The sequence below is a fragment of the Saccoglossus kowalevskii genome, chromosome 18 (assembly GCF_978046115.1).
Source record: "Saccoglossus kowalevskii chromosome 18, keSacKowa6.1, whole genome shotgun sequence".
NCBI classification, from domain to species: domain Eukaryota; kingdom Metazoa; phylum Hemichordata; class Enteropneusta; family Harrimaniidae; genus Saccoglossus; species Saccoglossus kowalevskii.
The window spans coordinates 19,824,669-19,836,006 of NC_140658.1; the positions used below are offsets into that span (position 1 = coordinate 19,824,669).

Sequence of the window (11,338 nt, forward strand, 5' to 3'; positions counted from 1 at the left end):
TTTGCCTGGCAAGTAATAGTTACTGATGGTGTGAAATAACTCTACAGATTTGTAGTGTTCGCTTTCAGCGCCTTTGAACAAAACTTAGTTTTGGATACCGGCGATATATAAGTTTTTTTAGATAGATAGATACTGATGTAAATGCAAGCATATACAAATGGGGACGTTCACAAATACAAATGCAATTTTCGACTGATATTTTTGTAATCCCCTCTATCAGTTGTCGACACAACTTTGAAAAGGTTAAAAAACAGAAAGTTATTTTATTGCAGTTTGCTGTATCGGTGGAAGGCTTATATAGAACTTCATCAAAACAGAAGTTTTCGAGGTCAGATTTACGTTTCAATAACCAGGCTCCCAAGGGATGTAACCAAATACTTGTCACTTAAAATACATTCGACCTCGGGCTTTTAAAATCGAGTGTAAACAGTTGTAAACAGCTACCCCCTAAATACTGGATATTAGAATGAAGGTTACACACTCTACACATACAATCAACAGCCTACCTCATTTTGCAAAGGACAGGAGTTTGCATTGGAGATGACTCATGTAGAAAGAAGTCGAGTCAAACAAGAAATAATCATATAAAGATAAACAACAACAACAACAACAGACAACTGACATTCAACAAGGGCAATTCAACAATTACATTACACCGTCACCTGACGAATAGACAGGAACTTAATCTGTTAAAAGATACGATTAGTCAAAAAGAGGAATCAATATATGAAAATTGTATTATTAAAAATTCTCTTTGCTGTCAACAACTCAAACATGATACAACAATCACAGACGAAAAAGGAGTTAAATAAACAGAAAAGAGAGATTAACACTCTCAAAAGTAAACTTGAAAAGAAACGTCGCAGATATACTGAAAAAAGATTTCATAACCTACACCACTAAGTATGTCTAAGATGAAGTAGTAATAAAAGAAATTGGTATCATGAGAAATGACTAAAATCGTAAATATAACTATACAGATAAGCACAATAGTATATTGAATGATAAGAAGCTTCAACAACTATTATGTGTTATACAGTGAAATAAAAATGTTTCATTTACTTGGGTACAACACACAACAATTGAGCGCCCCACAGACATAGCCAGAAGTGCTGAATGCTTATTATTCAATATCTATAATAACAGCAACTGCAATAACTTATTTGAATCAATGCCAATTATATTATATGCGATATTATATGAGATATGATGAATTACCACCATTAAAAACAATAGACAATTTTTACATAGACAAATACCACATTAAGCTTTGCAGACCTCTATTAAATATTAAAGCGCGGTAGTCGTCGCGCTGCGCATGTTCGACATTTGTGTTGATAAACATTAATTTACCCACAATCCAATGCGCTCTTCAAATGGAAATCACAAGTATGAGAGTTGACCTGGGCGCGACTTGCACTGATTACCGCCGGTGACTCCTTCGATACCTTCCAATCACATGAAAATTACCTAATTTAAGCTTGGAAACGTGTTCTGTGCAACAGTCAAAGTCACCATATTTGTTTATATGAGACCCATATATCTCGCACATGCGCAGCGCGACGACTACCGCGCTTTAACAGACCGAGTTCGTAGACGGGAAACTGAGAGATTACCATTAATAGCAAAAAGCCAGTATCACTGTTACAAAGACTAAAAAGACTCAACTACATATATCACTGATATTAGATTGACATTTTGACTTTAAAAACAAACATTTCACAACAGATAAAGTAACGACATTATATAACAACTCTTGACTCAAAGAGAGAATAGACTCTTAATTTAGAACATATAGTCTATTAAAACATAATAATGGCCAGGCAACAACTTCTCATCAACAGAAGCACGCAATACATGCAATAAGTTTGCATCATGTACGTACGGTGACCCTCTGATATCAGGGACACTGCGAGTATTACTGTTGTTAAAATTCGGAGGGATAATTTAAGGTTGACGAATCAGGCTAATTCAACCTGAATGATTTATTTGAACCCCGATAAAATTATATATTTCGTTAGAAGGCTGTAGATGCCCGGTTTCATTCCTACGCATAAACGTTTATGCTTATACCGATAGAGGGCTCTAGATGCCCGGTTCCACCCCAGGCATGAATGGTCGTGCTTATACCGATAGAGGTCTCTAAATGACTGGTTTCATTCCCACGTGTAAACGGCCCTGCTTACACCGATACAGGGCCCTAGATGCTCGATTCCATTCCCACGCGTGAACGTTTGTGCTAATACAGATAGAGGGCCGTAGATGCTCGATTTCATTCCCATATGTGAACGTTTGTGCTTAAACCGATAGAGACCTCTAGATGATCGGTATCTTTCCCATGTATAAACGGTCGTACTTATACTGATAGAGGCCACTAGATGAACGGTTCCATTCCCACGCGTGAACGTTTGTGCTAACACCGATAGAGGGCCGTAGATGTTCAATTTCATTCCCACGTGTGAACGTTTGTGCTTATACCGATAGAGACCTCTAGATGATCGGTATCTTCCCATGTGTAAACGGTCGTACTTATACTGATAGAGGCCACTAGATGACCGGTTCCATTCCCACGTGTAAACGGTCGTGCTTATACCGATCGAGGCCTCCAGATGCGTGATTTCATTCCACGTGTAAACGGTCGTGGTTTCACTGATAGAGGGATCTAACACTTTTAACTGGTCACTCACCTGCATGTAAATTTCGCATAAATATTGTTAATTCGACTAGTTGTCGGTTCAGTAAAATGTGTTTTTTTTTCTTCTGGAATTCAAAATTACAGAAATAAGTTCCGTATTTACTAACTAATGCAGGTGTGTCTGAGGTCAATGGTTTTATGCAATGAACAACAAGTCCATCTCTCGTCACCAATCTTGATATGCGTGCAGTAACTAATAAGAAGAACGAGATTTGCTCCCGAACTATGCTTACATTGTCGAGTCTTATTGACCACCGTACTCGAACTACTTAGAAAATTCTGCCATTTTTTTTCTCTGGAACGAGCATTAGAATTCGTATTCATAACGCCTTACTGTATGTAATTCTATTTGCCGCGTAATCCCATTTTGTTAAAAAATATCGATGTGTTGAAATAAAATAGTTAATACAGAATTGTATTCACAGCTCAGCTCAGAATGCTTAATCTCATTCATATACGTGACTAAGGGATATACGAATGCAATTACACATGTGTAGAATTGGTACTCTCACGAATACAGTACAAAAAGTTGATTCTATCTATGAATACATGTATCGCATCGAACACCACATTGGGTGATATTCCAATTATAACTCCTGGATAAACACATTGTCATAGCATCCACCGCAGATATTAAGATTAGGTTGATTTGATTTAGATGTAGTTAATCTGACTTTACGCGGATTTGAGAAAAAAAAATATTTGTCAATTGTTGAACCACGTATGTCGCACCCAGCTATATTATAGAACATACGCTCACTATTTTAGTCAACTATATGTCAACTGAGAGCTCTCGTCTCTTTAAAGTTGTAATGTCAGCGAAATAATGTGTATAACCGTGGAACTTTCGGGTTCTTATGTGTATTGTGGTAGCTACGGTATGCAAGACATCTGCTTTGCAAATAGCTGAATATTACCGAACAATTATGTGGTTTCGGCAACGTCCGAATCGCACGGTCCCGTGTCTTCGACCTATAGGCCTCTACACGATACCGTGCGGGATCGCATCGGCTAATTGCGTATCTTAAGCAGTGAGATATGATTGGGCGCGCTTCGAAACAAGGCGCCCAATCAGCTTGGACGTACCAAAATATAAAACAAAATTCTACTTCCTGTTTTTGTCGCTATGAAGACATCCCTCCCACCACAGTCCCTCTATAGAGGGACTGTGCTCCCACACAAAACTGCGTCAATTGCTTGTACCGGATGAGGTTTGAGGGCACCAATACAGAAAACTTTCGCAATTTTATCATCACAGATATCACGATTCATGGGCGCCGCCATTTTGTTTATGAAATGAAACGCCAAAGAGGGATTTGTAACACGCAAACTGATTGGACAATGATTAGCCGCAACTGGCGACGCTGTTAAAATACGCATATTTGATGGTCGTTCTGCCAAGGTCTGTTTAGAGGCTTGACCTTGGCTAGCGAAGATGTGGTTTCGGTTGCAATTGGGTTTTCACGACTGAAGATGAACTATATTACAAAATAAATATTCCTCGATGAATTAAGATTAGACTGAGATGGACGCCTATGTTTTATTTTTGTTTCCTGTATAACCATTAAGGTTCCTACTTTTGGAATTCATATAGAAGATTATTTAATTCACGTTACCACAAAACTACGAATACCGCCACTATATTTCATATTACAGTTATTGGAGAACATTTTGTAAATGAATAATACACTCATTTGAGATTTTATTTTAATAACGTTCTGTATTTATATCATGCAATGCTTTATGTACCCACATGTGTTCTATTTTATTTTTAACTATAAACTTTTATACAGGCAGCAGTGCTAATTTATACACTTCGATCTATATGCACCCTGTCAAGCTTATAAAACATTGTCATTGGAAATATCACTGCACTAAGAAGACTTCAAACAATAATTGTTACTACTCCAATGAAGATTATGAGCCGACCCCCTATCGATACTGGCTTCCTGAATTATTACTTCCGTTGTGAACATAGCTTTGTAATTACAACTGTTTGCAGTTGTTGCTGTAGTGAATACATTTTTAAATTAATAAACCACGCTGTGTTAAAACGAAATGCTCTTTGTAAATTGTGAGAATGATTCAATTGCTTGGTGGTGATATTGTAACAAACCCTGGTCCTGTTATTTTCAGTCACTTCATGCACCTCAGGAGGAATACATTTCAAAAAGTATAAATGTTTGTTTTGCTGTAATAATGATTGACAAACCTCATTGACGATGCTGAACGTTACCTTCCAAAAAACGTAAATTGCAATTGGCCTCACTGTGATGACGCATGCGATGCGGAATACGAAAACCGGACCCGAAGCATGCGCACTGTGTACACAATATGCTAATAACGATGTTATGACGTAGACATATCTCATAACTATTATTTTAAAGTGCAATTATTACTAGAAAGTTACTATGTAACGCCGGAATCACGATATTTGGTCTTGACCCCCGGTTTGTTGTGGTTATTTTAAGACTGTACACGCTTTCTTTTTACGCTTATCGCAGGCGTGAGTGTTGGCAAGCCTAAATAGGTTTCGATTGCATAAAGCGCCACCTGTGGTTGGTTGCAGACGGGAATAACGTGAAGGAATAATACACCAATGGAAATCGCAGGCACTTATAAATGTTAAAATACAAGATTCGAACACGTACCACGACATAGTCGCCTCAAGTGTACGCGTTCCCCGTTACACTACAACTTACCGTACCAAAATAAAAGTTGGTAATAGCGCAATGTAGTAATGATCGGTTGATCAGTTCTCGACGTCTTTAAAAGTGGATACATTCAATCCCTGGAGGTCAAAGGAGTTTTAGTTTGAGATACAAATTGTCAATTTGACAAATTCGTTTACAGATTTATTTTAAACACTAAACGTCAGCGCAAGGCACTAAATATACCTCGATGGTGACAGCAGTATATCGTGTTTTATTTAACTCACTACATCATTGCATGGCCGAACAATTAATTATGGCGGTGTCAAGTAAAAATAGGTTGGAATGTCTACTAATCACAATGTTTGTATAAACTTGTTTCCTCAATGTCAACGTGTATTTACGTTCGTAATTCGACCTGTATAGCGTTTAAAAGGAAAAGTCAAGTCTAACAACACAATACTACCAGATGAAAGAGCTCGGTAAATGTAAGAACATGTGATTTACAGCTTTTTCATATTACTTTTCATTCTCTAGATATTTAAATTTTCATTAATTTATGTAGTCCACCATCTTGATCATTCAGCAAAGAGTTATGGGTAAAGTATGACATCATATCCACTGTTGTCAGAAATTGAGAAAATGATTTTATCTAACTTCAAAAGTTGAACTTCAAATTGGCTGCATGGTAGCATGCATGTTCTGGTGCCAAACATGCATATAAAAATAGTTGTCATGACAACAGAACTGTAAATATTAATTTTTGTGTTTTTCTACCAAATGCTCAAATTTATATTATCAATGTGAGTATGTTATATGGGTGATATATAACCTTTTGACCACAAAAAGGGGACAAAAAAGTGTCTTTCTACTTTTAACGATTTTATTGTTTTTACGTTTTTAGCAATATCTTCACTTCATGTGTATTTGTAACATTCTAATTTCCATTACTATAATTATATACATGAGTAATTTGCACACTGAAAATTTGAAAGAAAAAAATGCATCAGTACTTCTCACGTTATATACTATAGATGAATACATTTTCTCAATTTCGTCATAACAGTGGATATGACGTCACACTTTACCTACAATCCTTTGCCGAAGAATCAAGATGGCGGACTAAATTATACTAATGAAAAGTTGAATATCTAGAGAATGAAAAGTGATATAAAAAAACTGTAAATTACATTCTCCTGCATCTGTGGGGCTTTTTCTTGAGGGGTCATTATGTTGTTTGGCTTGATGTTTCCTTTAAAGCGGGAGGGTCGTCACCTGCGCACGCGCGGGAATTGAGTCCCAACAGACGATAACAATACTCGCTAAAAACGCAAAGGCTCATGGGTAGACGCTTGTTTGTAAGCAATGACACGCTATGGCCATCTGACGCATGCGCACGTGACGATTCCCCCGCTTTAACATTCATTTCTATTGCTATTTATATTTTTCATATAGAGCCCGTCCTTTGCCGTGTCGGAAGTTTATCTATAATTAACTAATTAATTAAGTTTTATTATCGCAATAATAATTTACGTATTGTCATAATTAACTGATATGCTAAGTATGTATGATGGTTGCTCAACAGTTGAGATATATAGAACGATTCCTGTGTGTATTTGTGAAAATAGCTGTCGCCCCCATAATAGAACTGTTTTATAACGAGGTTATTAAGGAACAATACTAAGTCTTGTAGAATTAACTTCCAGGGGCATCAATGAAACAAATGGAAACTAAATATCCCAATGTCAGTATAACTGTTTGATTGAGAGCATTTTCTAGTCTTGCAATGTGTTAAAAAGTACCATCGGGTTGTAAGAGACATAGACTAATAATTCATCACGCAATATGTTGTGTAACAGTAATGTGTTATTTATCTTAAAGGGGCACCTTCCAGTTAAGATTAATTTTACAACAAATTTACTTTCTAGATTAAAATAACAATGGATAACAAAAGATAGATTAACATTGCAAACAACATAAACAAAAGTGTCCCATGATTCTTTGGTGCAATCCATGGGATTGAGCGGTTCCCGTTTAAGGATGCGGTAGAGTTATCATGCTCTAAAAAGTAAAAACTGTTTTCATGAGGAAAAGTGTTTTGAAGCATAGCAAATTGTATATTTTCTTGAAGCCCTTGTTCCTGTCTTTTTGAAAAAAATGATCTGTGACATGTACCACGAATTAGTCACGTGATTACTGAGTAAACATAGAGGAGAGGGGGCAAGGGTTATTTTCGTTCAACGTAATTGCAATATATTTTTTTAAAGGAATTTAAAAGCCTTTTATTTGTTATTGCAAGAAGTTATCAAAAAATGCTTCAAGGGTTTTATTCTGCGCCAAACGTTATCAATGTGTGTGAATTTCATGAAAGTAGGTCAATTTCTGACGACGCATAACTCACTTGAATGACCTCTATGGCGTCAGATTTCTTCTGCTGGAAACGCCAAAAAACAAAACATTTGTCACGTTGTGCTAATTTTGGACATTTAAAGCATCAGATGGACTGATTTTTACAACAAAACACATAACATGGAGTCACTTAGTAGCCTTGCAGTAATAAAATCCAAAACTATTAAGTTTTGGGTCCGTATTCGTCCTCCAAAAAGAAGCGAAGTTGTTACAGTACACGGCGGCCCCGCATAACGTAGAACAGTTAGAGAGATAAATGACGTCATCTCATTATATATTCAAATCATGTTTACATGCGAAGCGTGGTCTGTATAACAAACGCTTGCCTCGTAACCGGAGAAAGAGGTTATTCCGAGGTCCAAGTGCATTAGTACTCGTACTGGTGTCAACCACTTCCCAAATAACTCGTACACAGTTGCGTTAGGGTAACCAGTTTATTCAAGAAAGCGGTGAAAACTATAACAGGATAAAGAAATCACATTTCAAATGACGTCATCGCTGACTGACCGAACGAGCGTGAACGACTTATAGAACAATTTATGGAAATTGCGAAAAATACACTTATCTAATTACGACACTCGGCGCTAAGGTGGCCTGATCAACTCATGAGTCAATAAATTCAGAAAAATAACTTACTTCGCTGAGTCTAGTGTTCTTTTAGAATGACTTTATGTAGCGATCTTCAGTCGTACAAAACGCGATTGGCGTACGCGTTTGAGACTCTAGCCCATAAAGTTATAGCGAACTCTGACCTACGCTGAACGTAACGCCCGCGCCTAAAGAGGGCGGTATACTGTTAAAAGTGAAAGGGCGTTCAGCACAGAGGTCGACATGCCTAAACGCCAACCCCTAGTGCTAGTTAACTCAACAACATCCGACGTTTTGTCTTGTTCTAACAGACACTCGACTTCCACGGCAACTTCGGAAACGGCGTCCTTGTACGGAACTTTGTCGATGGATGGCCTGGCGGCAATCCCACATAAGACACTAGTTTTTTCAAACCTCGCCGACCTCTCCCAACTGCTCGTCCGACCAATACAGATTTTCGGTTGATATTAAATTGTCTGCCCGACTTTTTGGAAGATGGAAATTGATCATGTTTGCTGACGAAATTTTACCCTCTTGGTTTGAATACTCAAAGTGTGAACCCCATTGTACTGTCGGCAATGCGTTTCTGTTGTAGGTAAAGTTTCGCTTCCTCTGAACTGCGTTTTGAGTTTTTCCTTGGGACCTCTTTTTTGTGATTGATCAATAATCTGGAGCCGCAGTTGATATGAACGCGTCGTCTTCAGTGTGCACTGTTTCCGTCGTGAATGGATTATGCAAATTACGCAATAAGTCAATGTTATTGTTTGCGTCCAGACTTTTATCTCAAAAACAAATTGTACAGTATCCCGTTATACAAGTAGTTTTTCTTATTTTTTTTTTTTTTAAAAAAAAGGGTATTCTAAATGTGTTTTAGTTTTAATTTTGATAAAATTATGAGCCCAATAACTTTACAAAAGTAATAACAAAAAAAGCAAAATTCACGAAAATAACTCTACCGCATCCTTAAGTTCTCCCTTCAGTACAGTAACGTGTTCTAATTTATCTGTCATTTTCTAAAAGTTCAACCGGTTAAGACACGTGCATTGAGAGTAATACAGAGGTGCGTATGGTGCTGCCGAATACAAACTATTCAGAATGCTGCTGTTTGGTCAGATCATATGATTTATTGACAATTCTATGCGCTTAAAATTTAACTTTTAACGTTTTTTTTTAAATGACTATTACAATCAATTAGGATAATAAAAATACATACAACATAATAATATATCTTTTTTAAATCAATTTACAAATATATTCCATGCTACAAATTTAAATATTATTTAATGTTAATCCGTGTCCATTACACGCTATTTCGAGATGTATTTCACGCTTAGTTTGTCGTCGTGAGGTGTATGTCTGCTTACAGTGGTGAGGTGCGTGTTCGTGTGTTTGAATACCGTGCGTTGCGTGTTTATATGTTCGTAATGTACCTGTAACTTATAGTACCATAGAGCTAAAAAAGATCACTATGTTTTTAGACTTTCATTGGCTAGTGATATAAGGTTTGGGATAACAAGAAAAGGAAGTACATTATATAGTGTGGAATATGATACTATGGACAGTCACTGACAAAATGAGTTGCAAGAGATCTACTTTACTACTCACTTTACCAATCAACACATTTTATGATAAATATTTGGTACTCGTTGTCCAAAGTAACTATTCGAAATAGATACATGACAGTTTATGTACTCTGAATAGTTTCTTAGGACGATGATTACCAAATATTGTCCGGATCGAGAACTTTTTTTACTACTTTTATGAAACACAAAGTCAAGCCAAGTACGGGAGTTGTGTGTACAGTGGCCAAAACAATCATGTTTATAAGAGAACTCACGTGACCCAATTTTACGTGTCAGTGAGCCAAAGCGCTAGAACTGACTGGGCAATATTCAAAAATACCTGTATGAGACATTGCCGATGAATTAAATAATAATATAACAGAGATTGTTCACACAACCCGAATATCCCGAACAGGGGTGACGTGGTGTCAGATGACAACGCGCGACACCCGTCCACGCACCAGCCATCCCACAACGTACAACCATTGCTCCACAAATTTGAAAACGGACCAACCCATACTGTCGACAGTCCCCATAACTAATTTTATTTTATTTAATTTTAAGCGAATTAGGCAAAATTGTCAACAGTCTGAGCCCAACCGACCCAAGACTTTAAACTTAACCGCTACCTAGTTTTAATTACACTGTTATCGCTTCTATGCGTCGTTATGCTGCTGTTTGTATTCACTCTAACAGGATGGTGCTGTCAGTTTTGCAAACGATTTACTACCTGAATCAGCATATATTGTCAAACTATATATCTCCCTTCTCGAGATTATAGCAGTAAATCCTTCTTAGATATCGCCAGAAAAATCACGTAATAAATTCACTATTGTATTTTTTTTTAACAGAATAGTTTTACACTTTCCCGCTGCAAGCGCGTTTTGTGAATAATCTGATTATTAGAGTAAACCAAATTAAAGTTTGCAAAGAAGAACACCAGTATTTTCACCCTTTGAATGAGAGGAATTCGGATGAAGGAGACTACGTTTTGATTACACATATTTACGTTGAGGCTAGAAGGAGCACAGTATAGTACAAGTCTCTACGACAAACTCGAATTTCAACGTGCCGCCATGTTATGTCTGCAGTGTGACCTTTACCATGTTCACCTCATTTGGCACGTGTTTCCGCGCCCACCTGTGGGCATTCATGAATATTTAATAGCAATGAATTTCCTGCAGAATAAACCAGTCGGGCGATTTCGCGCTAACACCTCCATTTCGATTTTTTTTTTGTATTTAAACTACAAAAACAATTTAATCGCCCGACTGCGCCAGTCTACAGGCACCACAATATTTCGTACTTACCGTATTACACTCAGTTGAGCCTTTGTAAACGATACAGACGGTAACGAGGACTGGTAGTGCAATCAATAATTATACCATTAACGCGTGTTCTCTTGTAACTTTTTGTGTAAAGACATTCACTCG

The 11,338-nt window shown here is 37.2% G+C and overlaps 1 protein-coding gene across 1 annotated transcript in view; it reads right to left on the reverse strand.

The window, feature by feature from the left end:
- The window catches only part of LOC100369881 (uncharacterized), a 34,543-nt gene extending 23,205 nt beyond the window's left edge, over window positions 1–11,338 (reverse strand). The window contains exon 1 of the mRNA XM_006822587.3: window positions 11,216–11,338. The gene's annotated coding sequence lies outside the window, so the exon portion shown is untranslated. The remainder of the gene's footprint in view (window positions 1–11,215) is intronic.